This window comes from Felis catus, chromosome D1 (assembly GCF_018350175.1).
Source record: "Felis catus isolate Fca126 chromosome D1, F.catus_Fca126_mat1.0, whole genome shotgun sequence".
In the NCBI taxonomy this organism is placed as follows: Eukaryota; Metazoa; Chordata; class Mammalia; order Carnivora; family Felidae; genus Felis; species Felis catus.
This window is the reverse complement of record NC_058377.1, coordinates 50,414,413-50,441,682: the sequence shown is the minus strand read 5'-3', so window position 1 is coordinate 50,441,682 and position 27,270 is coordinate 50,414,413. Positions and strand designations below refer to the sequence as shown.

Below are 27,270 nucleotides of genomic sequence, written 5' to 3'. Positions count from 1 at the left end.
GTATGGGGATAAGCTAAATAGGCATGGAGATTAAGGAGTGTACTTATTGTGATGAGTGCTGGGTGATGTATGGAAGTGTTGAACCACTATACTGTACCCTTTAAATTAATATAACATTGTATGTTAACGAATTAAAATAAAAACTTAAAAAAATTAAAAATAAAAAAATGTGATAAGAATTCTATAGTGAGACAGTGGCAGATAACAATAATATATGTGCTCATTTAAAAGGAGAGGCATAGGGGTGCCTGGGTAGTGCAGTCGGTTAAGCGTCCGACTTCAGCCAGGTCACGATCTCGCGGTCCGCGAGTTCGAGCCCCGCGTCAGGCTCTGGGCTGATGGCTCAGAGCCTGGAGCCTGTTTCCGATTCTGTGTCTCCCTCTCTCTCTGCCCCTCTCCCGTTCATGCTCTGTCTCTCTCTGTCCCAAAAATAAATAAACGTTGAAAAAAAATTTTTTTTTAAAAGGAGAGGCATATTAAGCATATGGCAATCACTGGTTCACAGCACTTCTGAAATCTATCTGGACACACATTATCAGATCACCCTCTTCCACGAGCTGGAAATATTATTTGATTAGGGACCAGTTCTGCTCCCTGGGAGTATCCTCTTGTCTCTTGTTCTTCAGGGTTCTTAGCTCCATCCTCAATAATACTCTTCTTTTACTATAAAAAATGTCTCAAGATTGCTGCTTAGTAGCTTTCTCAACCTGCTTTATTCCATAGAAAATTTAGAGTCCAAAGACTTTCTTATAATTTGAGCTATCTTAGTACCTTTTAATCTGAGCCAATGAAACACCATTACACCTTTATGGATTTTCTCTCGGGTTATATTCCACTCCACTAAACAAAAGCTAAGCTTATAATATGTTGTGAGACAAACCTCTCTCTCTAGATTTACTCATAGTTATTTTGGGGATTAGGCTTCTGAGACTATGCTTTTAAAATATTCATATGACCTTTTGTTTCACTGAGACAACTAAGTGTCATCTTAAAAGACTCAAAGAGTCTTACAGATGCCTTTGATTTGATCTTTATCCTGAGAATATGTCACATGGAAAAAAAAAGTGGAAACTGCAGTAGATACAAGAGAAACTAGAGAAACCATTTTTCTAATGGATTTAGGCATAGGAGAAGCTGAGATATGATTACTGAAAAAAAGTAATGAATCTGGAACTGAGAACTTATCTAAGAGAGAGTAATTATTCAGATTATGCAATATATTTAGTTTATTCAATTTATATGACCAAGAACAATTTTTACATATCATTAAGGTTAAGCAGACCTCAATTTGGGTTATAGAATTTATAGAAATGACTGTTAGTATGTCATTTATAAAAAATTATCTTGGCAAAGAATGGCAAGTACTTTCCGTTTAGAAGGACTCCTTTAAATGACATAGACGAAGAGTACATTATATTTTGTGATTTAAGAACATGGTAGAGATATGCCTGTACTTACCTCCTTGGCATACACCATAACACGTTTCCTCATTCTCATTAAATATTTAATTGTTTTACCAAGGATCCAAGTCATCTATTTAAATTTAAGTAGCATATCATAAAATATAATAAAAAAATATTATGCTGGAATGAGTGGTGATCTAGCAAAGAGGAGAACCACATTTCTTTTTTATAAAATGCAGTTTGATCCTTGTGTCTCAAATTGCGGGCTATGAACCAGAAGCATCCGTAACATCTGGATGCTTGTAAAGAAGACAGACTATCAGGCTTAAACCTTGATCCCCTGAATCAGAATCTTGCGTTTTAACATGCCAGGTGATTTTATGCATATTAAAATTTGAGAGACAATATCCTGGACATGGAAACTGACAATACAAGGTAACTGATATATAAGATCTGCCACAAAGGAGTCCATTGTTCAAAGAAGATAATACACACATAAACCAATGGTTACTTTACTGTGTAACTGCTGAAAGATAAATATTAGATCCTTTCCTGAATGTAGATGGAAGTAAAATGAGAGAAAGAGGGAAAATATCGAAATTTTATTCATGCTGTTACAGTGCTTATTAGCTAGTGGCAGATAGAGTAATAAAAGAAAGGCTATAGATACAAATATGTGGACAAGTGAGAAGCAGAGAGCTGCAGAATCATCCAGCTATTTCCATTAACAAGTGAAGAGGTAGGTTGGGTTTTTGAGAGCATATTTATAGATGACACATCCTAACAAACCAATGACAAGAGTTTACTGAGCTCCCCTAGCTAACCCTAAGATGTATGAGGAAATGCTTATTTTTTAAATCTACTGAGATTTATTATTCTGTCTTATGTAGCAACTGCTGACAGATAAAGCACATAGGTGGACATAACACTAGGAACCCTGAAACAAAAAGATGACATTCCAAAGTTTACTTCACAAAAGAAGAGCATAAAGTGACCAGAAAAAGAAAGAGAATGTACTCTCACAGAGACTATCTACTCATCAATAGTTAAAAACTATTAGGTCTTCCTGGAGAAGAAAATGAGTACTCATTTCAGAACCTACTATATATCTTATATTTTGTTGTATGAACACTACATAATATATTCATATTATAAATGTACCCATTTTTTTCATTCATGGGGCAGGGTGGATCAGGGTTTTCTTCAGAAAACCCTAATTAGGGAACTTCTCCAAGCTTTATTTATACAGATATACACTGAATGAGTGGTTCCTGAGTATTAAAGGTAAGATTCTGGTTTATATAGAGATCAGTTACACAGTCCCTTTGAAAGAGAGGAATTTAACCAGTATTATCTCATGTTACACCTGACCTGTCTGAATTTTCTGGGAAATCTCTCTATTGTGTCTGAACCTAGTAAACACTCTCATGTATTATAATCACAATTACAAAACAACTGTTTATCATTTACAAAAATTATGTTCATCTTGATTCTTAGGTCGGATTTGCCAGTGTTACTTATGTCTCTTCCTGAAACTTGTTGCTTTTCTTCTCCTTGTATTTCCCCACATCAGCAGGTATGGGAAATACAAGCATATGCTTGCAATACATAATTCAGTACACTACCTACCAACACTGATTCTCTAGGAAGAAGTTGAGTATGTAAAAATTTAGATATACTTGTTGCCAAAGAAGTGTTTTTCTTCTTGTACAAAGTCTTTTAAGCACTGACCATATGCCAGAACCTATTTCTGTGGTAATATATCTGAGTTTCAAACACAGTATGTGTGTGTGTGTGTGTGTGTGTGTGTGTGTGTGTGTGTGTGTGTGTGAGAGAGAGAGAGAGAGAAGGCATTCATATAAACTAAATATACTTTATTTTCCTGTTTTCACCAGCATTTATTTTAGTATAAGAGGATCCATCTTGATACCTATGGAAGAAGTCTTCTATCCTGTCAGAATGACAAGATCAGCATTCCTATCCGCCCCCTTCTTTTGAGTAACAGAATCTTAATCTATGAAAATTATCATTAATGAATCCCAGAGAATGAGGGTCTTCCTTCAATTGTTTGTTGACCTCAATTAATTTAGAAGTGGTATTTTGTAAAGCAGTGTTTTTAGAGTCCTCAATACATTTGGTACCAATTAAAATAGGCATTACATTCATTTTGTTTGGTTTTATAATCCTTTTCCAATCCTTAGTTTTGTGATATGAAAATTGCCCCATTTTGACCCATTAAGTTTTAAAACAACCTGGGTAATGTAAATCCAATGGGGCAAAATTTTAAAGCAAGAAGGGCCATATTCTTTAAAAATAAATCCTGCAGGAGTTCTAGGAGGAACTCCTAGAAAAGTCCCCCTACAAAAATTATTTCCCATAATTGAGTACTTACCAAGAATCTGAAACCCAAATCTTCCACTAAAACTGAGTGTAAAGGAAATGCTCCCCTCAGAAACAGGTGAGGATAAAAGCCAGCAATAGAGGACACCCAAATAAAGGCCTGAACCTCAACCAATACGGGAGGTTCGAAACCAACAGGACTTACCAACATGACCATAAGCCACGGAGAAGAAAAAAAAAGCAATGGACTTTTGTAGGTATCTTAATTGAATCCACAGCACTGCCAGTGATGGAGGTCAGGCACTCTGGATCCTGCTGATTATGCCATGTTGATTATGAAGAAGAGACTGTAAAGCAAACAAAAGCATTATTTTGGGTCTTAGTGATTGTAATCTGGGAGAAACACAATTGACAAAATTGAAAGTGGCTCTGAATTGTGAGCAGGGAGTGCACACTTACGAAGAAAAAAAAATGGTTACATAACTTGTTTTGAAAAAATTTTATTGGTGCCAACAGAATTTAAACTAACTGCCTAATACACAATTGGCTACTTAGTGAATAGGTGTCACATTGTCTTTATTTTAGTCCAAAATAGAAGGATGTGTTCCAAGAGGGGGTCAAGTTCCAATCAACAAAAGTCAGAAGTTCATGGTGTTCTGAGAAATAAAAAGGAAGACTTACATGGGACCTACTTCCTCAATGTCATTTTGACTCTATTTTGAGTGACTTACCAATGCTTACTTCATTTTGAATTTTTTTCACAGTTTCTAAAGTGCCACATGCCACAGCTGATTACATTTCCTTGGCTGAAGCAAGTCACATGGTTGAGTCTAATTTAAATGGGTGGGAAAAGAGCAATTCTGTGTTCTAGGGAAGTGGTTAAATTATCTGTGTATGGTTAATGACAATTAGAGCGATTGTGTGGTGGACTCAAAACAAACAATATTGTTTCAAAACAGTTTCTAGTTTTGTGATCTTATATTACCCGAAACTTCCATGTCCCAACTTTGTTAATTTCAAAAGAGTTAAATAAGAATATCCCCCTGAAAAGTGATTGTGAGAACTGAGTTACGTAACAGTATCTGACTTAAAATGTGTTTAATAGTTATTAGCCATTCTGTTGCTAATTCCTGCATCATAGCTACGGAATATTCACGTATCTTAATTTGTAATCTCACCCTAAAATGAAGGAGTAGATGTTAATTCCAAAATATATTTCTTAAAGCGTGACACAGCAATTCTCTAATAAACTAAGGTGTTGATAATTTTATTCTTCAAGAAAGTACAAAGTTAATGAAAGAGATTCATCTTATAATCTGTTCATTTGTTCTTCTAATTAGAATAAGATTTTAAGACAAGCAAATAATTTAAAAATGTTCTTGTTTTTCTCAGAACCAAAAGTTGTAATTGCATAGAAAATACATACTTTGTCTCTGAAATTATATTTCTTAGGAAGGAAATACTGAGAGAATGAAATATTACTATATAAATTCAAATTAATCCTGGATTTCATAATAACATTTGAATTTGTAGCTATGAAAGTTTATATTTGATAGGAAAGTAGAGAGGACAATACATTTTCACCTAGTGTGAACAAAAGTGTTGTCATTATTATTGACTTGAGACTAAGGACAGAAGGCTTTGACAAGATTCTCTCTTAAATAAATGTAGCTTTCTGTTGAGTACTAAAATGAAGTGCACAGTCTCAGGTCTAGCCCATGTCAACGATTAGGTCTCCATTATGATAGCAACTGTGTCCTCTATCGCATTTCTACAAGCAACTTTAGATCTTTTCAACCTTGCCAAAACATCATATCTTTCCCTCCAACAACTCCAGGGTAAACTGAAAATGAAGTATTCAGTAACCAGAGCTGGATAAATATCTGGTACACACACATTTTAAACTAGAAGTCTTTCTACGCTAAATTATATTAAAGACAGAATCCTGCAGTTCATGTCTACTAGAGAGAAAACAATAACAAAAATTTATGTAAACATTGCTACACTGGTAACTCTAAGTAAACTAATAGTCTACATCTCCCTAGTTGGTCAGTAATAAACCTGATAGAATTAGGGTCTGTTTACAATCCTTTATTATCTTCTGGTTATCTACAAAATAAAGTCCAAATTCTGTACATTAATATAATATACAATCCTTTTTTTAGGGGCACCTGGGTGAGTCAGTTAGTTAAGCATCTGACTCTTGATTCTGGCTGAAGTCACGATCTCACAGTTCATGGGATTGAGCCCTGCGTAGGGCTCTGCTCTCACAGCGCAAAACGTGCTTGGGGTTCTCTCTCTCCCTCTCTCTGCCCATCCTCAGCTCACATACATGCACACTCTCCCTCTCTCAAAATAAATAAATGAAAAATAATAATAATATCAAGTCTTTTTAACTTTTCGCTTTCTGAAACTTCTCAGTCCCATCTGCTACTTTTCACCTGATGCTCTTTGTTCATACTATATATTATATATACACTGGCATATTTATCAGTTTGTCTTCAGTGAATGAATAAAGGAAGTAAATACCCCAATGAACACAAAGTACAGAGCATGGTTGACAAATGAGTAAGGAGATAACAAACATAGAATCTCAGAATTTCTATTTAATAAAACTATAAAGATTCTTTTGATGGTGGGATACAACACAGCAATATTTGGATAGATGGAAGGCAGAACTTTGGCTTTTTATAGCTCCAATAAAGAAAAGGCTGCCAGGCAAGGCCACACAGGAAGTTGTACCTGGGAACAGGGTGGATGCTGGAGCACACTGGAGCTATAGGGCATGGGGCTAGTTAGAGTTCATGGGCTCCCTGTGGGTTAGATAATTTGAATAATTTCCAGGGAATAATTTCCAGGGATCAGGGACATGGGAAATGTTGCTGGTTATCTGGCATCTGGCCCTGGGGCACCTACAGCTGGTACACAGTGTTCCCTGATTGTGAGAGCCCCGAGCCCTGATAAGGGAAGTGATAGAATATGGTTTTAATCAGTTGCCCAAGAAAGCGAATTTACCAGCGTCTAGCTAGGACCTCAAAACTGGGAAAAACAACATTAAAAAAATATTTTACAACTGCCTTAGTCACACTAACAAAAGATGTCACCCATTCCTTAGTGAGGAATGAGTTGAATTAAAAACTAGAACCATGCTGTGCTTCTATCCTTGTTTAAAATACATAATCTGATATTCACTTCACATGCACTTGTTTACAGTCAAGCAAGTTTGGCATTGCTTCTTTACTTCAACCCCCAATTCCCTTTAAAACAATATTCCTGAGACTATCATAATTCATTGCTTTTTATGTATCCAATGAAGCTCCATTTTTTTTACATCCTGAAAAAAGAATCCATTTAGATGTGATTAATGATACACTACTGGAAAAGTTAACCTTAAGTGAGAACTGCAGTGACTATTTTGATGCCAGGATGGCATGTCAGGAATTAGTTTTTTTTTAATCAAAAGAAAATAATAATACCTAATAATATGTACATGTAAGGATTTTTGTGTGTTCTTTTGCATATTAATATTAGTCATTACTTTAACTGGAATTATTTTTATGTTTTCCTTTAATGAAGCCTATGTTATATAAGAAAAATGAAGAAATGAATCCCTGTTGTACATTTTATTGACAGGACTAGACAGATCAGAAACAACTAAAGATTATTCTCAAGTTCTTAAAGTATAAAATGGAAAATCCACAGAAAAATTTGAGTCCTGTTTATGGGTAATAGAACATATTGTCCACTTTTTACAATGAATAGTTACTGGTTTCTGGTTCTAAATGTAAACAGGTTAGAAGTCTCCTCTCTACCCCACCTAACAACAAAAGTCAAGGTGAACAGCCTGAAAAAAATCAACTGTTGTTGGATCCATAATGCAGAGGAGGACAAAGGCCAAACTGCTGCTTCCAAGATTGGAGAGAAAGGCAAACAAAGGGAATTGCCACTTACTAGAGCAGACACTCAAGAGCAGAAACTGCCTCAGGAACCAGTGGCTGTGTAGGAAGCCTGAACCATAAATGATAAATTGCTGGAGGTTCAGTGCAGACAACTTCTAAGAGTTAAAACCTTCAGGGTGACCTAGTCATAGGAGGTCCCCCCATATTATAAGATCTACCTCCAGAAGTTGGACCAGATTTCCACAGTATACATCAGAAAAAATTCTCAGGATTCCAGTAGGAGGAGGGGGAAAGGAATCATTTTGAAATACAACAGAGAACTTTGTTCTTCTTAACAAGGCCTGGTCTCAGTACCTAACCTACTGGGGTATTATCAGAGCATAACTGACCTGGGGAAGGGAAATATATAACTCCATTCCTACTCTTGCCACTCTGTCCCATCTAAGAAGGGTGGAAAAAAACTAAGAACACTTGTGAATTTTATAGTCCAGGCATAGGGTCACAAAAACTGAGACCTAATCATAGACAATAGAATGCTTCCCCTATCCCCAAACCTCATCACCACATTATTCAAAACCTATTTACAGCAGTTCTGTTTTCCCAGTACATCATGTCTGGCCAGCAATAAAAAAATTACAAAGCAAATCAATAGGCAAGAAAGAAAAATTGAGAAGACAGAACAAACATCTGAATCAGACACATCAGAGATGTTGGAATTAGCAGACAGAAATTTAAAACTATGATGATTGATACATTAAAGATTCTAACAGATAATGCAAACAGCATGCAAGACCAGATTGGAAATGTAAGGAGAAAAAGGAAGTCCTATGAAAGAACAACAAGAATGTCAGAGATTTAAAAAAAACCCTCTGTAAAAGAAATGAAGAATGTTTTCTATGGGATTATCAGTAAACTGGACATGGCTGAAGAAAGAATCTCTGCACTGGAGCGCATATCAATAGAATTCTTGAAAACCAAAAAGGAAACAGAATAAACACTGGAAAAGAACAACAACACAGGGACTGTGGGACAACTATAAAAGGTGTAACATATGTGCAATAGGAATACGACCTGAAGGGAAGATAGAGAGAAAGGAACAAAGGAAATATTTGAAACATAATGACTGAGAATTTTCCAAATTAATGTCAGGTACCAAACTACAAACCAACTAAATTTCTACTCCTTTGGGGTTTTGCCTCTACAGTCTCTCACTGCCACCAGTTGCAATCACTACGGGGGAACAGTAAGAGAATAGAGAAAAGAAAGAGAAAAAAAAAAGGGAGTAGATTCCAAACTCTCTCCGAGCTTAAGGTGGTCCTTTGTTCAATTATTGGGCTAGAAGTGAGTAAATCTCTTGAACACTCTCTGTGCTCTGGTACTTACTTCCAGGTTTCCAATTCCTTGATCTGACTAGGGAGTTCTAACCAATACTGGTTAAATGGTATTCTAAATTCATGTTTTTCCTTATCTGCCTGTTACTATTTGCTTTTCAGAGGTTTTTGTGTTTTTGCTACTGATTTTTTTCCCAATGGCTGCTACATGCATTCCCCACCCCCACCCCCAGGATTTATAGCTATATTCAGTAGGAGAGGCAAGGTACAGCGTGCCTACATCTTACCAGGAAGTTGAAACCTAATCCATTTCCATGTAATTTAATACTCAATATGCTCAGATTTAGGTTGACCATTTTATTATTTATCATCTGTTTTTCTAGTCAGTCTCTTGTTCTTCTGATCCCACTCTCTAGCTCCCTTTTGGTATATGTGAATATATTTTAGCATTCCATTTTAATTTATCTGTTGACTTTTTGGCTATATCTTCTATATTATTTATAGTGTTTGCTCCAGGGATTGAAATATACATATCTAATCTTTCACAGTCTACTTAGAGTTAATATTTTACCACTCCAAGTAAAAGAGAGATTTATAAATGTCATATTCCTTCTTACTTTATGGTACAATTGTTATATATATTACATCTAAATTTCTTAAAATCCCCAAAAGAAAATGTCATATTTTTTGCTTTAAACAGTCATACCCAGTTTTAAAAATATAAATGAAGGAAAAATAGTCTGTCACATTTACTTTTTACTTGCTCTTTCTTCATTTTTCCAGTTCGAAGTTTCTTTTTGATGTCATTTTCTTCACTCTAAAGAACATAAATTATAATTTTCTGTAATAGTCTATTGTTGATAAAATCTATTATTTTTCTTCTTCATCTGAGGATGTCTTTATTTCTCCACTACTCCTAAAGAATATTTTTTGCTTGATATAGATTTCTGGATTGACAATTCTTTTCTTTGGGCACTTGAAAGATAATATTCAATATCTTATGGCTTTTATGATTTCTTACAAATCTTCAGTAATTCAACTTGTTTCCCTATATTTAATGGGTCACTTTTCTCTGGTTGCTTTTAAGACTTCTGTTTCTTTTGTTTTCAGCAGTTTGGTTATAGTTTACCTTGGCATGATTTTCCTTGAGTTTTTGTTTGCTTTTGATGACATATAAATTAATATTCTTCAATAAATGTGACACATTTTTAGTCACTATTTCCTCCACTATTTTTTCCTCACTATATTTTTCTCTTCTCCTCTTGGAATTTCAATGAAAAATTTTAGATATTCTGATATGGTCTTACCAGCTACTTTTATTGCAGTCTCAAGGGAATAAGGGCCCTTTAGATATTATTTCAGTACAAGTTGATGACATATTATAAAATCCTGTCACCTATATACCAAATACATACCTCATTAAAATTTCAGACCACAGTGAGCCCCTCATCCTGAACATAAAAATTAAGTGCTTAGAAAATATTTGTTTTATGCTACAAAATCCTTTCCTTATATTCTCATGGAGCCCCCTCCTCTGTATGGAGAGAGCATTCATCTGAGCTTTAGGACTGCAAGAGGATACATCTTCCTAAATGTAACTGAGTCACATAGAAGTATTCAATGACATAGAAGCACCAGCAGATACAAACTCTACAACCCATGTAGACAATTAGTCAACAAGTATGTGGGCTGTGTGGAGCTTCTGAGACACGGTATTGTTCCTGACCTCCCAAACAGCAGTGACTTCTGTCTTGACTTCATTTCTGACTATCTGTAAAGGACTTCCTTAAAAATAACCAAAGCATTTTACATAGGAAGACATCTTGCCATAATATCTCTGCTAAGAGGTATAAAGGGTGTTTTAATATAAAGAAATTAAGTTAAATCCAGGTGTTTCAAGTAATTTCTTTCATCTGGATGTTAAATACTATTTTTGTCTCTAGGATAGGATGGCATTTAAATTAGAATTAACAAACACTAAAAGTAAAGTTACAGACTGCCAGCAGCCTGTGAAGGGGGGAGCAGGCCTCTTCATCCAAGCCCCTCCATCAGTGATGCAAGACTGATTCAATATTTGAAAAATCAATGTGAAGATAGCAGAACAGAATAGAAGTTTTTTGCACCTCTGGTCCCTGAAATGCAGTCAGATCAACACCAAACCATCTTGTGCACCTAGAAAATTGATCTGGGGATTAACACAACAATCCGCATAACTTGAACCACAGAAGTGGATAGGTACGCAGCATGGAGAGGTGAACTGGGGGAGAGAGAAGCCGTGGAGGGTAGGGAGCTACCTTTCTGTTTGTGGAGAGAGGATGGAGACAGTAGTGAGAGTACAGGAAGAGCACACCACCTGAAAGCAGCTGGGGAGAAAGGATAAAGGAGAGGGTTTGGATACCATTAAGACTCTATACAGGGGAGCACAGAGTCTGAAACTCCACAGCTCAATGCCTGGAAAAACTCTGGTGGGAAGGGTGAATCTTCAGGAACAGACTGGTCCTCAGGCCACACAGGAGAGATAGTTCCCTGCTGAGAGGACATTTGGTAGAGGCTGTGAGGGCTCCTCACAGGCAAAGATCCCAGCGAACCCCAGAGAACAGCCACCTTTGCTAATGTTGGAACAAGGCTGTTAAGGGTGAAGCCTGGTGCCAGATGTGTATTGTGATTTCCCATAATTCCTGAAACGCTGCTGCTATACAATCACATGAATGTTTTCTGGGGTGGGCTGGCACCCGGCCACTATCTCTGGGCATGTGCAGCAGCACAGTTGTGTGAACATTCCTGGTGTTGGACCACTGCTCAGCGAGACACTTCCCAGATGATCTAACTAGGTCAAAGCTGCAGTCCCTAAGAAGTGAGGGGTTGGGAAACACAGCCCCATCTGAGACAAAACTCAGGAGGGAGGTGGCACCTGGCAGGCTGACAGTTTGGTCACAGACAGGGTAGAAGTGGGGAATAGAGGGAGGCCAGAGGCAAAGGAGGGGTGCTTGATTGCTGGTGGGTGAGAGCACAGAGTTCTGACACCAGAGACTGAGTAGCTAGGTGATGCCATTTTCACCTCTCCCATGCATGTGTATACGTGTGCCACAACGATCCACCCCTGTAAGCTAAGCAGCACCATCTAGTGAAAAACAGCTGTTACACCAAGCTCCATCCAACTGCACCAATGACGTTCTAGAGGAGCACCACAATTCTCTCTGCCTGCTTAGTTTATAGACTATAAAGTGCTTCATAGTTTGACTTCTGGGGAAACTGAATGTAATTTCAATTGTATTCCATGCTGTTCGCCAGTCCATCTATTCATTTTTTTTCTTTTTCTTTTCTTATTATTGAATACAGAAAGAGAAAAAAATTATTTTTACTTTCCGTTTTTACAAAAAAGATTTTTCTTTAATTTTTTCTATTTTTTATTTTTTGTAAATATTTTTATTTCTATTTTAATTTCATCATTGCATTTTATTCCATTTATTGTATTCATTTTTTAAACTTTTAAGTTTTCCTTTTTTTCTTTTTTCTTTTTTTTTCTTTTCTTTCCCTTTCTCCTCTATTCTATCAAGCTTCTTTCAACAACCAGACCAGGATAAATCTAGGATCTACCAGCCTTTTATTTTTTTGTGTTGTTTTTAATTTATTTTATTATTTTTTTTCTTTCTCCAAAATAATAAAACAAAGGAATTCTCCCCAAAAGAAAGAACAGGAAGAAATGACAGCCAGAGCTTAATCAACACATATGCAAGCAAGAGTGGTGAATCAGAATTAGAATCATGATAATAAATATACTAGCTGGCTTTGAAAAAAGCATAGAATCCTTTTCTGCAGGGATAAAAGAAGTACTATCTAGTCAGAACTAAATTTAAAATGTTATAACTGAGATGCAATCTCGAATGATGCTATGGCAGCAAAGATGGATGAAGCAGAGCAGCGAATCAGGGATATAGAGAAAAAACTTATGGAGAATAATGACACATGAAAAAATGTTCAACATCACTCATCATCAGAGAAATACAAATCAAAACCACTTTGAGATACCACCTCACACCAATCAAAATGGCTAAAATTAACAACTCAAGCAAGAACAGATGTTGGCAAAGATGTGGAGAAAGAGGATCTCTTTTGCACTGCTGGTGGGAATATAAACTAGCGTAGCTACTTTGGAAAGCAGTATGGAGGTTCCTCAAAAAGTTAAAAATAGAACTAACCTACCACCCTGCAATTGCATTACTAGGTATATATCCAAGGGATAAAGGTGTGTTTTTTCGAAGGGGCACATGCATCCCAGTGTTTATAGCAGCACTATTGATAATAGCCAAAGTATGGAAATAGCCCAAATGTCCACTGATGGATGAATGGATAAAAGATGTGGTATATATATGTGTATACACACACACACTCACTGGAATATTACTCAATCAAAAAAATGAAACCTTGCCATTTGCAACAATGCGTATAGAACTAGAGGGTATTATGCTAAGTGAAATAAGTCAGAGAAAGACAAATATCATATGACTTCACTCATCTGTGGAATTTAAGATACAAAACAGATGAACATAAGGGAAGGGAAGCAAAAATAATATAAAAACAGGGACAGAACATAAGAGACTCTTAAATACAGAGAAAAATTGATGGTTGCTGGAGGGGTTGTACATGAAGAGATTGGCTAAATGAGTAAGGGGCGTTAAGGATGGGATGAGCACTGGCTGTTATACATAGGGGATGAACCACTGGAATCTACTCCTGAAATCATTATTGCATTATATGCTAATAAACTTGGATGTAAATTTAAAATATATTTAAAAAAAGAAAAAGAAAAAAAAGTAAAGAGTTACATTAAGATGCAACCTCTTAAAATATTCTTTATGTTCATGGACGATTTGCAAACCAGATATATATTTTACACTTTTAAAAATCTATATATAATAAAAGTTATATATATTCATTATAGAAAAATTGGCAAACTATATAAAAAGAAGAAAATTTATACCACAGGGTTATTAATGATTTTGTCTCACCTTTTTAAATACATGTTATTCATTTTTAAGTAAGTTTTATATATTTTTACAGTTTTATATTTTTTCATGGTTCCATAATTGGCAGTGCCATCATTTATTTAAAGTTCTCCAGCTGTTGCAAATTCAGATTTTCCAGTTTCCCATTAATATAAATAATTCTTGACTTGTAGGCAAAATGGCAGAATAGGAGGACCCTAAGCTAACCCTGTTCCACAAGTAGAACTAGGTAACACTCACATTAGTGTAATAACCTAGAAAATTACCCAAAGACTGGCAGAACAAACTCCACAACTAAATGCACAGAAGAAGCCACATCAAAGAAGGTAGGAAAGGCAGAGATACTGCTGGGACCTAAGTGGACCCATGAGACTGTGGGAGAGAGGGATGCCACAAGCATGGAGAGGGGAGAAAAATAGACACACTTACTGAGAGTCCACCTGGAGAAAATGTAACCCCATATCATTTGGCTTTGAAAAACAGAGGGGCAAAATTTCATGAGTTCTACAACCATCAAGACTTAAAACCTAGAAGTTTAAAAATCATTGAGCTCAGGGGCAGCCTGGGTGGCTCAGTCAGTTAAGCATCTGACTTTGACTCAGGTCATGATCTCATGGTTTCATGAGTTCGAGCCCCATGTCAGGCAACTCAGAACCTGGAGCCTGCTTCAGTTTCTGTGTCTCCCTCTCACCCTGCCCCTCCCCCACTCATGTTCTGTCTCTTGCTCTCTCTCTCTCTCTCAAAAATAAATAAATATTAATAAAATAAAAAATAAAATAAATAAAAATCAATGAGCTCAGCTGTGGGAAAGACAGGAAGGTGAGAAGACATTGAGGGCCCACCCTAAAAGACAGCACAATGAACAGCCCATGGAGAAGCAGCAGTTTGAAAAATGTCTGGGGTATATGGGAGGGATATATGTTTATACTAATCTCAGAGCACGTGCTGGAGGGTCAGAGATCCTTGGAAAACTTTTCCAGGTACAACGAAGATAACAGGCACCATTTCTTCCCCCACTACACCAGTGTAAACAGAGGGCTACCTGTGGGAACCAGTGGGAACCAACACTCACTATCTAACTTGCTTACACCATACATTTTGTTCTCCCCTATTATGCTTTGACAGATCTACCCTCTCCAATACACTCTTGGGCAGAACCCATTCAAGCAGCCCACAAGCCTGGCTGTGTGCAAGCAACCTGGACAGGCACCAGCATCTCTCCAAAGTGACTCCTGCCCTGGGGAGAGGGAAAGAACCACATATGCCAGTCAGACTGCAGCCACAGCAGTGAGCTGAAGGCATATCTGGTCTGACTTCAGGGCCTGACCAGCAATGAAAGCTTCTCAGGGACTACACAGGGAATGTGCCCTGCAGTTTGGTGCTACTGAATCTGTCAAAAATGCCTGCTCTGACAATTCAAACCCAAGGCAGTCCCAGAATGGCCAATAACAGCACAGAGACAAAACCTATCTACAATAGGTAAAGAGAACCACTTAAGATGACTGAACTAAAGGCAAAGTGGCTCAACCAAAACAGAAGCGTGCACAAAACGCATATAAGAGACACCCCTGAAGCACCGGGATCTGGTGAAGAGGAAACACTGCATTGCAGAGCTCTACAAGACCTCTTTTAACTGGACAGCTACTTCCAAGAGAAGGAGACAAAAGTGACTTTCCTAACACATAGAAATAGGCACAGAAAATTGGACAAAACGAGGAAACAGAAGCAAATACCAAAGGAAAGAACAAGACATAATCATGGCAAGAGACCTAAGTGAAACAGTGATAACTGATGTGCCTGATAGAGAATTTAAAGTAATTTAAGGATATTTTTATAGAAATTTATATTTATATTTATTTATATATTTATAATATGTAAAATATTTATAAATATTTATAAATTATATTTTATATATAAATTATAAATTGTATTATATAAAATATAAATTATAAAATAAATATTTATAATATTTATAAAGATAAACATTAAAGATATTTAAAGAATTAAATATATTTAAAAAATAAAGATATTTAAAGAATTAAAGATATTCACTAGAGATGAGAAAAGAATGGAGGATATTTGTGAGACCCTTAACAAAGAAACAAAACAAAAAAACAATTCAGTTTTAATAAACTAAATTAAAAATTTAGTAATTAAATTAAAAATACATTAGATGGAATAAATAGATTGGAGGAAAAGAAGAACAGTAGACTAGAAGAAGCAGAAGAATGGATCAGCAACCTGGAGGACAGAGTTACATAAAGCAATCAGGCTGAGCAGGTGAGATAAAAGAAGATAATACAGTGTGAGAATAGACATAGGGAACCACCATAAAGAGTAATAACATTTGTATTATAGGGATCCCTGAAGGAGAGGAGAGAAAAAAAAGGGGAAAAATTCATTTGAAGAAATAATAGTTAAAAACTTCCCAAATCTAAGGGAGGGAACAGAAATCTAGATACTGGAGACAAAGAGAGCACACAACAAAATCAACCCAAGGAGGTCCACACAAAGATGCATAATAATTATAATGGAAAATCAAAAACAAAAACAGTGACATAAAGAATTTTAAAAGCAGCAAGAGGAAAGGAAATAGTTACATAAAAGGAAAATCCCATAAGGCTGTCAACTGCTTTTTCAGCAGAAATTGTGCTGGTCAGAAAGGAGTGGTGTGATATATTCAAAGTTCTGGAAGGAAAAAAATCTGCAGCCAAGAATTCTATCCAACAAGGCTATCATTCAGAATAGAAGGGGAGATAGTTTCCCAGACAAAGGAATTCATGGCCATGAAACTAGTCCTAAAGAAATATTTTTTTAAATCTTTATTTCATTTAAGTTTATTTATTTATTTTGAGAGAGAGAGAGGCAGAGAGAGGGAGAGAGAAAGAATCCCAAGTAGGCTCCACACTGGCAGCACATAGCCGGATATGGGGCTTGAACTCACAAACGGTGAGATCATGACCTGAGCCCAAACCAAGAGTCAGACGCTTAATCAGCTGAGCCATCTAGGTGCCCCTAACCCTAAAAACATCTTAAATATATCTGTAAAAATCAGTCAAGGAACTCACAAAACAAAAGGATGTAAAGTATGATACCATATAACTAAAACATGGAGGGAAGAGGAATAAAGAATGGGTTCAAACTTAAGCAATGGGCTCATCAACTTTAATATAAACTGCGATATGTAGTTTGGCATAGAATGGCAACCACAGATCAAAAACCAATAAAGATATGCAAAAAATAAAGAGAAAAAGGTCCAGGTATATCACTAGAGAAAGCCAATTAATCATGAGAGAAGAGAGCAGGAGAAGGAAGGCATGGAGAAGAACTACAAAACAACAATAAAACAAGTAACAAAATGCAAAAAGTATATGCCTATCAATAATTCCTTGAATGTAAATGGACTAAGCACTACAATCAAAAGATATAGAATAACATTTTGGATAAAAAAATAAGACCCATCTATATGTTGCCTACAAAAGACTCATTTCAGACCTAAAGACACATGCAGATTAAAAGTGAAGGGATGGAGAAGCATTTATCATGCAAATGGATGTCAAAAGAAAGCCAGAGTAACAATGTTGATATCAGGCAAAATAGACTTTAAAACAAACACTGTAACAAGAGACAAAAGAACATTATATAATCATTAAGGGAACATTCCAACAAGAAGATATAACAGTTGTAAATAGATATGCACCCAACAAGAAAGAATCCAAAAACCTAAAGCAATTAATAACAAACATAAAGGAAGTAATCAATAGTAATACAATAACAACAGGGGATTTTAACACCCTAGCTATATCAATGGACAGATCATCCAAACAGAAAATCAACAAGTAAAGAGTTGATTTGAATGACACATTGGGCCAGAGAGACTAAGAGATATATTAAGAACATTACATCGTAAAACAGCAGAACATACATTTATAAATTCTTTTCAAGTGTACATGGAACATTCTCCAGAACAGATCACATATTAGGCCACAAAACAAGCCTCAACCAATTTAAAAGATCAGTCATACCATCTATCTAGTATCATTCTATGAAACTAGACATAAACCACAAGAAAAAATCTGGAAAGACCACTAATACATGGAGGTTCAATCATATGCTACTACACAATGAATGGGTCAACCAAAAAATCAAAGAAGAAATCAAAAAATTCATGAAGACAAGTGAAAATAAAAACACAATGGTCCTAAATCTTTGGGATGGATACAGCAAAAGTGGTTCTAAAAAGGAAGTTTATAGCAATACAGGTCTACCTCAAGAAGCAAGAAAAATCTCAACCTAACACTAAGCCTAAAGGAGCTACAAAAAGAAAAGCAAACAAAACCCAAAACCACCAGAAGGAAGGAATTTATAAATATTAGAGCAAAAATAAATGATATAGAAAGGAAAGAAACAATAGAATAATTAAATCAGGAGCTTGTTCTTTGACAAGATCAAAAAAATGATAAACTCATTAGGCAGATAAATCAAAAAGAGAGGGTGGAGTCAAATAAACAAAATCAAAAGTGAAAGGAGAAAAAACAACCAACAGCACAGAAATACAAACAATTATAAGAGAATATTATGAAACACTATATATCAACAATTGGACATCCTAGAAGAAATGGATAAATTACTAAAAATATATAATGTCCCAAAACTAAATGAGGACAAAATAGTGAATTTACACAGACCAATTATCAGCAATGAAATTGAATCAGTAATCAAAAAATTCCCAACAAATAAAAGTCCAGGACCAGATGACTTCACAGGCAACTTCTACCAAATATTTAAAGAAGAGTTGATACCTATTCTTCTCAAACGATTCCAAAAAAAGAGAAGAGAAAGGCAAACTTCCTAATTCATTCTATGAGGCCAGCTTTTCCCTGATACCAAAACCAGATAAAGACACCACCAAAAAAGAGAATTACAGGACAACATCCCTCCCTGATGAACAGAGATGCAAAAATTCTCAATAAAATATTAGTAATCCAAATCCAACGATACATTAAAAAATCATTCACCATAATTATGTGGGATTTATTCCAGGATGCAAGGGTGTTTCTATTTGCAAATCAATCAATGTGATATATCACATCAATAAGAAAAAGGATAAAAACCATATGATCATTTCAATAGATACAGAAAAAAACATTTGACAAAGTACAACATCCATTCATGATAAAAACCCTGAACAGGGTAGGTTTAGAGGGAACACACCTCAACATAATAAAGGCCATCTATGAAAAACCCACAGCTAACATACTCAATGGAAAACATTGAGAGCTTTCCCCCAACGTGAGGAACAAGATGATGTCCACTCTCACCACTTTTATTTAACATAGTACTGGAAAACCTAGCCATAGCAATCAGCAAACAAAAAGGAATAAAAGCCATCCAAATTGGTAAGGAAGAAGTAAAACATTCACTAATTGCAGATGACATATATTATATATAGAATACCCTAAAGACTCCACCAAAAAATTATTAAAACTGATTAATTTGGTAAGGTCATGGGATACAAAAATTAGTATACAGAAATCTATCGCTTTTCTATACACTAATAATAAAGCAATATTTATTTATTATTTATTTGTAAATAATAAATAAAGGTTACATCAGTATATGTTATAATATACATTATAAATAAATAATAAATAAAGGTTACAAGACATCAGGTTACAAAATACATCTGATGTATTGATCACTTTGGCAATTTGACAAAACATTCATTTGCATTCATTTCAATAGTGCTTTCCTTTACCTTGTGAAGTAGGTCAAATATCTGCTTTATATCATCTGTTTTCTTTTTTTTTTTAATTTTTTTTTCAACGTTTTTTTATTTATTTTTTGGGACAGAGAGAGACAGAGCATGAATGGGGGAGGGGCCTAGAGAGAGGGAGACACAGAATCGGAAACAGGCTCCAGGCTCCGAGCCATCAGCCCAGAGCCCGACGCGGGGCCCGAACTCCCGGACCGCGAGACCGTGACCTGGCCGAAGTCGGACGCTTAACCGACTGCGCCACCCAGGCGCCCCTATATCATCTGTTTTCTAAAATCATCACTTGTGTTATGTTTCGGTTGGCATTTGGTGATTGCCTCTACCCTGGAGAATTGGTTAAACTTCCTGGTTCACTCTTTGTGGAAAATTTTTAATTGTAACCTGAACATTTTGAATAGATATTGTGAGACTTGGGGTTTTGTTAAAAATGATGTTCATTCTGCAAATACTCTGTGAGTGTGATTCAAGTGGCAATTCTGCTTTCCAAGCCTTTGCTATGCTGATTTGGGTATATCCCATGCATATGCCTTAAAGGTATAATGTGGGACTTGAGCAGTAGTGTATATCATATTTCAGTTTTCAAAGATTTGCTGTGCTTATTTGGATCTGTTTCTGTACATGAGTAGCTCAAATATGAGCCTGAACTTGTGTTGGTTCATACAAAATATTGGGGGATCTTTTTCTTAAGCCCTTTCAACCTCCAGGATTTCACTCTCATTTCCTAACAGGAACCACTTTTCCTCACATAATGAATTAAAAAAAATAAAGTTTCTTCATGATTGTTTTTTGTCCAGGTTGCTCCAGAATTCCCTATGACTAGAGCTGTTCTTAGGGCAAAGCAGTGAGTAAAAAATAATATATAGGAAAATGTCTCACACTCTTTGTACCATGCAGTTTCTTTGTCCCCTTTTTTCTCTGGCACATCCCAAGGCAAAAGAAGGCAGAAAAAAGAAAAAGAAAAAACCAATATCTCTTTATGGTCTGGCTCTCACGTTCCCTCTTCCTAGATATTCTAGCCAGAAAGCCAGAGTTTCTCCAGAAGCATTTGCTGACTTTTTTGCTACCATGAATTCCCACATTTGGTCCATTCTGTAGTCAAAGAGACGTGACATAAGATTTTTTAAAATAAGAAAATTCACTTCCACACGTGCCATTCTTCAATTTTTGGCATCCCTCCTTAATCTGGCTACTATTGTTAACTTCTTAGGATTTCTGAGTCTTTTGGTTCTTTGTGTTTTATGCAGTTATTTTCTGTGATTTATTTAGTTGTGATCAGTGTGAGACATAAGCTATTATAAGCTTAGTCCACTTAGTTATTTACCCAACATCAGAGTTTAAAAGTATTATATTTTAATGGATCAATTATTGCATGAACATTCAAAGAAAGGTGTGTGTGTGGTGTAACTTTACCTATATTAATTTGATATAAATGATAAAAATCACCTAAAATATAGTGGAAAATACTGGCTTTTCTCCCTGTGCCTGTTATATATCTGACTGGAAGAACAAAGAATTATTTTGGAAGATTCTCTCTAGAGAAAGAAACAATCTATTATGAGGGAGATTTTGTTCACAAGATACAGGAAATATAGTGGCACATATCACAACTTTCATTGATGGGATGAATGTAAAGTTCTCAGATAGTGGACAACCTTGACAATTGGCATGAATTAACTGGCTTCCAAATTAAGGCAAAATATTAAAGATTTGCTATCTTTTATCTGCTTTGAGTATGCTTCTTTATAAGAACTGGAGGGAAAAATTCACTTTTTCCAAACAACATTTTCTCTGCATATGTGTCTTCTTTAGAGAAATGTGTATTCAAGTTCTTTGCTCATTTTTTAATTGGGCTATTTGTTTTGTTGTTGTTGTTGTTGTTGTTCTTGTTCTTGTTCTTGAGTGGTAGGAGTTTTTTATGTATTATGGATATTAACCTCTTTAAGCTGTAGGTTCTTTTGTTCCCAGGAACTTATAATGGTGATAGGGAGCTTTGTTGAGGAAATAGTTTTCTAGATTTTGACACCTTACTTTTGGATTAGACTCATACCTCCTTGCCAAATAATGTTCCTTCTCTTTTCTTTATTCTCATTCCTTTCCTTATCTCTCTTTTTCTCTTCTCTTTTTCCTCTCCCCTACTCCCACTTTCTTCTTTTGTCTCCTCTTTTTCTGAACTTCTGTTTTATATTCTTATATCTTTGTCTGTCTCTGATCTTTCCCCATCTCTTCATCTCTTCCAGCCTCCTTTCTTCTAGTGGTTACACAATTTTCCAGGTGATAATTATGTTAAAATCATGTATGTAAAGTCTAATTTATAAGTCAACTGCAGTGGATTTTCTTTTTCTAATTTAAAACCTCAACAGAACAGTATATGAGGGATAAGTCTTTTTATAATCATGTGCAACAAAGAAAGACCTCAAAGACATAAAATGTCTAAAAGGCAGTGAAAATAAATAAACCAAATTAAGATGAGGATTAGATTGAGACTACATACTATTATACTAAATTTGAAAGAAGTAAATTTGACCTGGTTTTTCCACCTTGTTACTAATTAATTAGGAATGGAGCCATTATAATCATGTTAGTTAATGTGCACACACACATATACACACAATCTATCAAGTCCATACAAAAATTAAAAAGATTTTAAAGCCTAAGTGTAACTAGCAAATAAAATAGATATAACAGTAATTATATACTTGCAAGCCTTGGCCTAATTATACATTTTAAAATTCCCCAGTCTACACTAAACTCGAAATCTGACCTGTTCAGAAGATTTTGTTTTTATTGTTCTTCTGTTTTGTTCTTATTTTACATCATATATATCTTCTTTTTTAATATGCATAAGCATGCAGTTTGTACATGAATGTACACAAATCATTAGCTTTCACTAAAGTTATTTTTTCATCTTAAAATATCAGTGCCAAAAAACATTTCAGAGATAAAGGCATCTCAGTCCCTCAGTTTTTAGATGAGGGCAGTGAGATTTAGAAACAGGAAAAAAAAAAACAGATTTTCTTTTGTAGGAAAATTACTAGAAGTAGCACAACTAGTGATAGCACCTGGTATTCTGATTCTGAGTTCAAAGATTTTCTTGTGACATACCAAAGCTTTTCTATGAATGAGAATCCCAGAGTTGGTTAGAAAGTTTTGTCCTATGGGAAGTGATTTCTGTTGATGCCATACTTGGTCTCTTTATAAAGTCATGCAGTATATATATAATAATAAAAAGCCAGTAAAATTCCTTATTTTTTTCTGTAAGTCATGGGGAAAAATATGTTAGATTTATTGTTATTTTAATAAAAATCATACATTAAAGCCCCTAAAATGACCCATCTATTTCTAAAAGATCATCTTGTCTGAGTTAGAACCTTGCTTTTCATAATGTTGGTTGTCTTGAATTGTGTTAGCTGAAGAATAATAACACTTGCCAAGAAGTGATCAAGCTCTTCACTGGAAAAAACACAGTCATCCTTGGAAATACCGATCTTAATCATAAACACCATGTGTTCATTCAAAACACTAATTAAACAAATCATCTATTCTTACAATTAGGTGTATCATCTTGCTTACCATAAGAGAAAAATATAGGTAGTAGAAGACCTAGCTTTGAATAAATTTAAATTTGAATCCCAGAGTTACTTATAAGCTTTGTGACCTCGGCAAACAACATATCTCTCTGAGGCTTAGTTCTCTCACCTACAATCTGGGATGATAATTCCCACCTTCTAAACTCAAATGAGCTAGTCCAAGGATATCCTCAAATGAAATAGATCCTCACCCTCTACCCCTGAATGTTAAGTTCTTGCTCTACTCTCTGTACCATATCTGCAAATCATATTAGAGAACTGTGAGAAATAAGCTTAGAAATTCCCTGGGCTTACACAAATGGGTTAACAAGCCATAAAAAAATACCAAGCCATAGAATGCTCAGACCCAAGTTTGAATAAACCAGATTGGCACCCCAAGAATAGGGGGTGAAAAGGCACCTAAAAATAGAGAGGGGATGCAAAGGCACTCCAGAATAGAGAGGGGGTGCAAAGCCCCCAGAATAGAGAGGGAGGGGCAAAGGCCCCAAAATAGGAATGTGTGCAAAGATTCCCAATACAAATGTATATGAGGTAAGCAAGATTAGGCATGCAGGGCAAAAATGCCCCCCAATTTAGTACTATAGCAGAAAAGCCGCTTTCACAGGAGGAAAGGGCCAAGTTAGACAAACAGATACATTGGACTATAGACCAATGTGCTGCAGGTAAAGCAGCCCAGAGCGAAGATGGTTAACAACAACAAAAAAAAGGTACCTTGTTAACCCTGAGGTTATTCCCCCATGTGTCTCATCCTTGAGGCTAGCTAAGATAAACAGGCATGGTGCCTCCTGTCTTCTTTTAACAACCATCTGCCCATCCACCTGGCACCATGATTTTGTTTTATACTGACCCAAACCCCAAATAATGTATACCTTCAAAACCCCACTTTTCCCTCACGTCCCCAAGTTAATGCTCATGGTTTGTCTCTTTGTCCATGCCCATCACATTTGTAAGTCTTCTGATCTTAATAAATACGGGGCAAGGACTCTGATTCAGGGCTCTTGTCTTTTCCCAGATGTCAGCCATCTCTCACTTTAATCCTGCATCCCACTCTCTTGCTGGCCAAAAGAGAACTTTAGACTTAGAGTCGATGACAGAGAAAAATGTCTTTTATTGTATAATATCATTTTCAAATGGGCATACAATAAAAACCACTACATTACAAATCATGACATACTGTTTCCTTAACCATTCCCTGCATCTGTCCCATCATCTCTTTTTCCTTTCACACCTTGAATTGGATAAGATCCTATTTTTGCTAAGTCTTGCCATTTTCTAAAGCCAAGTTACAACCCAAACTTTCTTGTCTCCATGGCTATGTCTAAATCCTGCCCTGGAGAGATTAAACAGAGATTCATTAGGCTGCCACACGACTTGACACATTTCCTTATCCCCAGAAGAATTTTTATTATTAAAAAACTACTAATTGTTAATAATTATTCTTTAGAAAGCATACACAAATATGCTGAGATTTAATTAAGCTGAGCAAATAAAAGGCAGATTTTCAATAAAGGAGAATTAGCTATTTCCCTATTAATTTATTTAAGAGGAAAAAAACTTTTGAAAAAGAATCCTTCTAATTCTGAGTATATTTTATTAATTAAACTTTGAATACAGTTATCCAAATGTGGTAAAGGAAAATATTAAAGTTGTATAGCATCACTTTCTACATCTACCTGATCTTATAATTGGGTGGGGTACAGATATTATATAGAGTAGCATAAGATAAATAATATTACCCTCACTTAAGAGATGAGGAAATGAGTATCAGAGACTGTGACTTGCCAAGATCATACAGCAGCAGAGCTAATAAGAATTAGAATTGAGTTTCAACTTTGTCTTTCTGATCCCATGATTTTAGAGCATATCACACAGTGCATTGTAAACATCTCTTTATGTTTCTTCCACACCGCAGAACTTGAACTTTAAGGGACAGAATTCAGTTCCATATTCAATTCTATACCCCTGGTGCCTAGTACAATGCCCAATACATGGTAAATATTAAATAATTTATCCTGGAGATCTTGTTGAAGCTCTAGTTCTTGTAAACTTTACTCTCCAAGGCTGTTTCCTTATCTGTAAAATAAAAAGATTAGGGAGCATGCTCTCTGAGACCCTTGCTGGCTCAAATATCTCTTTATTCTCTATCTTGAAAGTGAAGCAACAGTTTTCTTAGTCTTAGAGCAAGACATAAAATTCCTTTAGAATAGTCAACAGCATCCAGAAAGCACTGTTTCCAAGATTCATCAGAAGTCCTATTAGTTCTTAATATGGTGCAGGTCCGTACTTTCTTCAAGGTTCTGCCATTGTCTAGCTCTCAGATAAATCAGGGAAACATATTTTTTAAGTTACAGAAATAAGAATGATAACAGGAATATTTCTTTACATAAAGTCATATTTAATCTAACATAGAAAAGGGTAAGAGTATAAGGGGCATTGCATATGGGATTGTCAGCTATTAGATACAAAATCATTTGTTTGAACCTAATTTGTGCCAAAATTTGTCATTAAAAAAACAAATGTCAAAACATCTCTATCTCCTTGTCACTACTGTTATATCACATTGTTTTTCTTATAAAGACAGCCTCATCATAAGGTTTGAGGTCTCCTGAGATCCAGTCAAATAGAACGTCATGGGGAGAGGAGGGTTGGTGGATGCATCACATAGTGATTTTTCATTAGGAAATTCAGGAGACAAAAATATCTAGTTTGCTTAGGGTCATTTAGCATAATCTGAGTTGGCAGCTAGAGTCCTGAGCAGAAATGTGTGTATGACCTTATATGACCTCACATATCCTTTCTGGGCTCATGTGAGACAGCAAACTCACTCATAATTGGCAAGTGCTAAGCTCCTCTAATGATCTATGTCCTGTTTATCTCACTAAGTTTTTGTTAATAGCAAATGGCATTCTCACAGTAATAAAAAAGCTCACAAACTGTAAGTGTCATCATAAGAACTAAATTCTCAGAGCAAACTACCACACCAAAATTGGTAGAGAAAGATAAATTGATAGAGATATAGCACCTAAAATCTGCTTACCAGGACAAGAAGATGCTGCAGCCATACCTGCTACAGGAAAAGAAAAGTACCCATTTTGAAACACACCCAGAACGTTCTTTATAACCAAGTCATACTCTCCAAGGAAAGGAAAAGGACTTTATAAAAATGTGATTCATAATCCTTATTCCAGTTGGAGGAAAGGAATTTCTCCTCACTCCAGCCTCGACAGTCTTCTTGTCTCACATAAAAGAAAAACAAAAATAAACAATAGAGCAAAGGACTTCAAAGAAATAGATTCAAAATGCTAGAGCAAGGGAAGGCATTACAGGGAAGGAGGAAAACTGTACCAATACAGGAGTTATAGAAAAGGAGAATGAAGACCAAGACCTTAAGACACAGGTCAACTAATCCTAGGAGTTAATCAGAATATTATAAAAATCCTCATACTGAACCCTATTTAGCTTATTTCTTATTACCCAATGCAACATGTTGGTCTTCCAACAACATGTGGCATAAAGAGAGGAGAGAGATACAAAGTCCAAGGAAGGCTACAAACTGTCAGCACAGAGCCGGATGCAGGGCTAGAACTCACGATCTGCGAGATCATATCTGAGCCAAAGTCTACGGCTTAACCAACTGAGCCACCCAGGCACCCCAAAATCTTCAGTTATTTAAAAGCACAACCTCTGCTCACAACCTCTGGCTTACAGACAAGTTATATAGACACACGGGTGATTTCTAGGAAGTCAAGCTAAAATTTAAAACAACAATAATAACTGTGGGCATAGACATCAGTAGCCATAGTAGACTATGCAGTTTAAGTACAGACTGAAAAAGGAAACAAATCGAAACAAAACAATTTAGAAAAATAAAATTGAATCTAGAGTCACTACATCTTACTGATGTCTGAATTCAACCCAAAATAATGAA

The 27,270-nt window shown here is 35.7% G+C and overlaps 1 long non-coding RNA gene across 1 annotated transcript in view; it reads right to left on the bottom strand.

Annotated features, from left to right (window-relative positions):
• Positions 1-27,270, bottom strand: part of LOC123380463 — a 218,884-nt gene that overhangs the window by 14,974 nt on the left and 176,640 nt on the right. Inside the window, exon 2 of the long non-coding RNA XR_006586261.1 lies at positions 3,949-4,090. This is a non-coding gene — a long non-coding RNA (uncharacterized LOC123380463). The remainder of the gene's footprint in view (positions 1-3,948; positions 4,091-27,270) is intronic.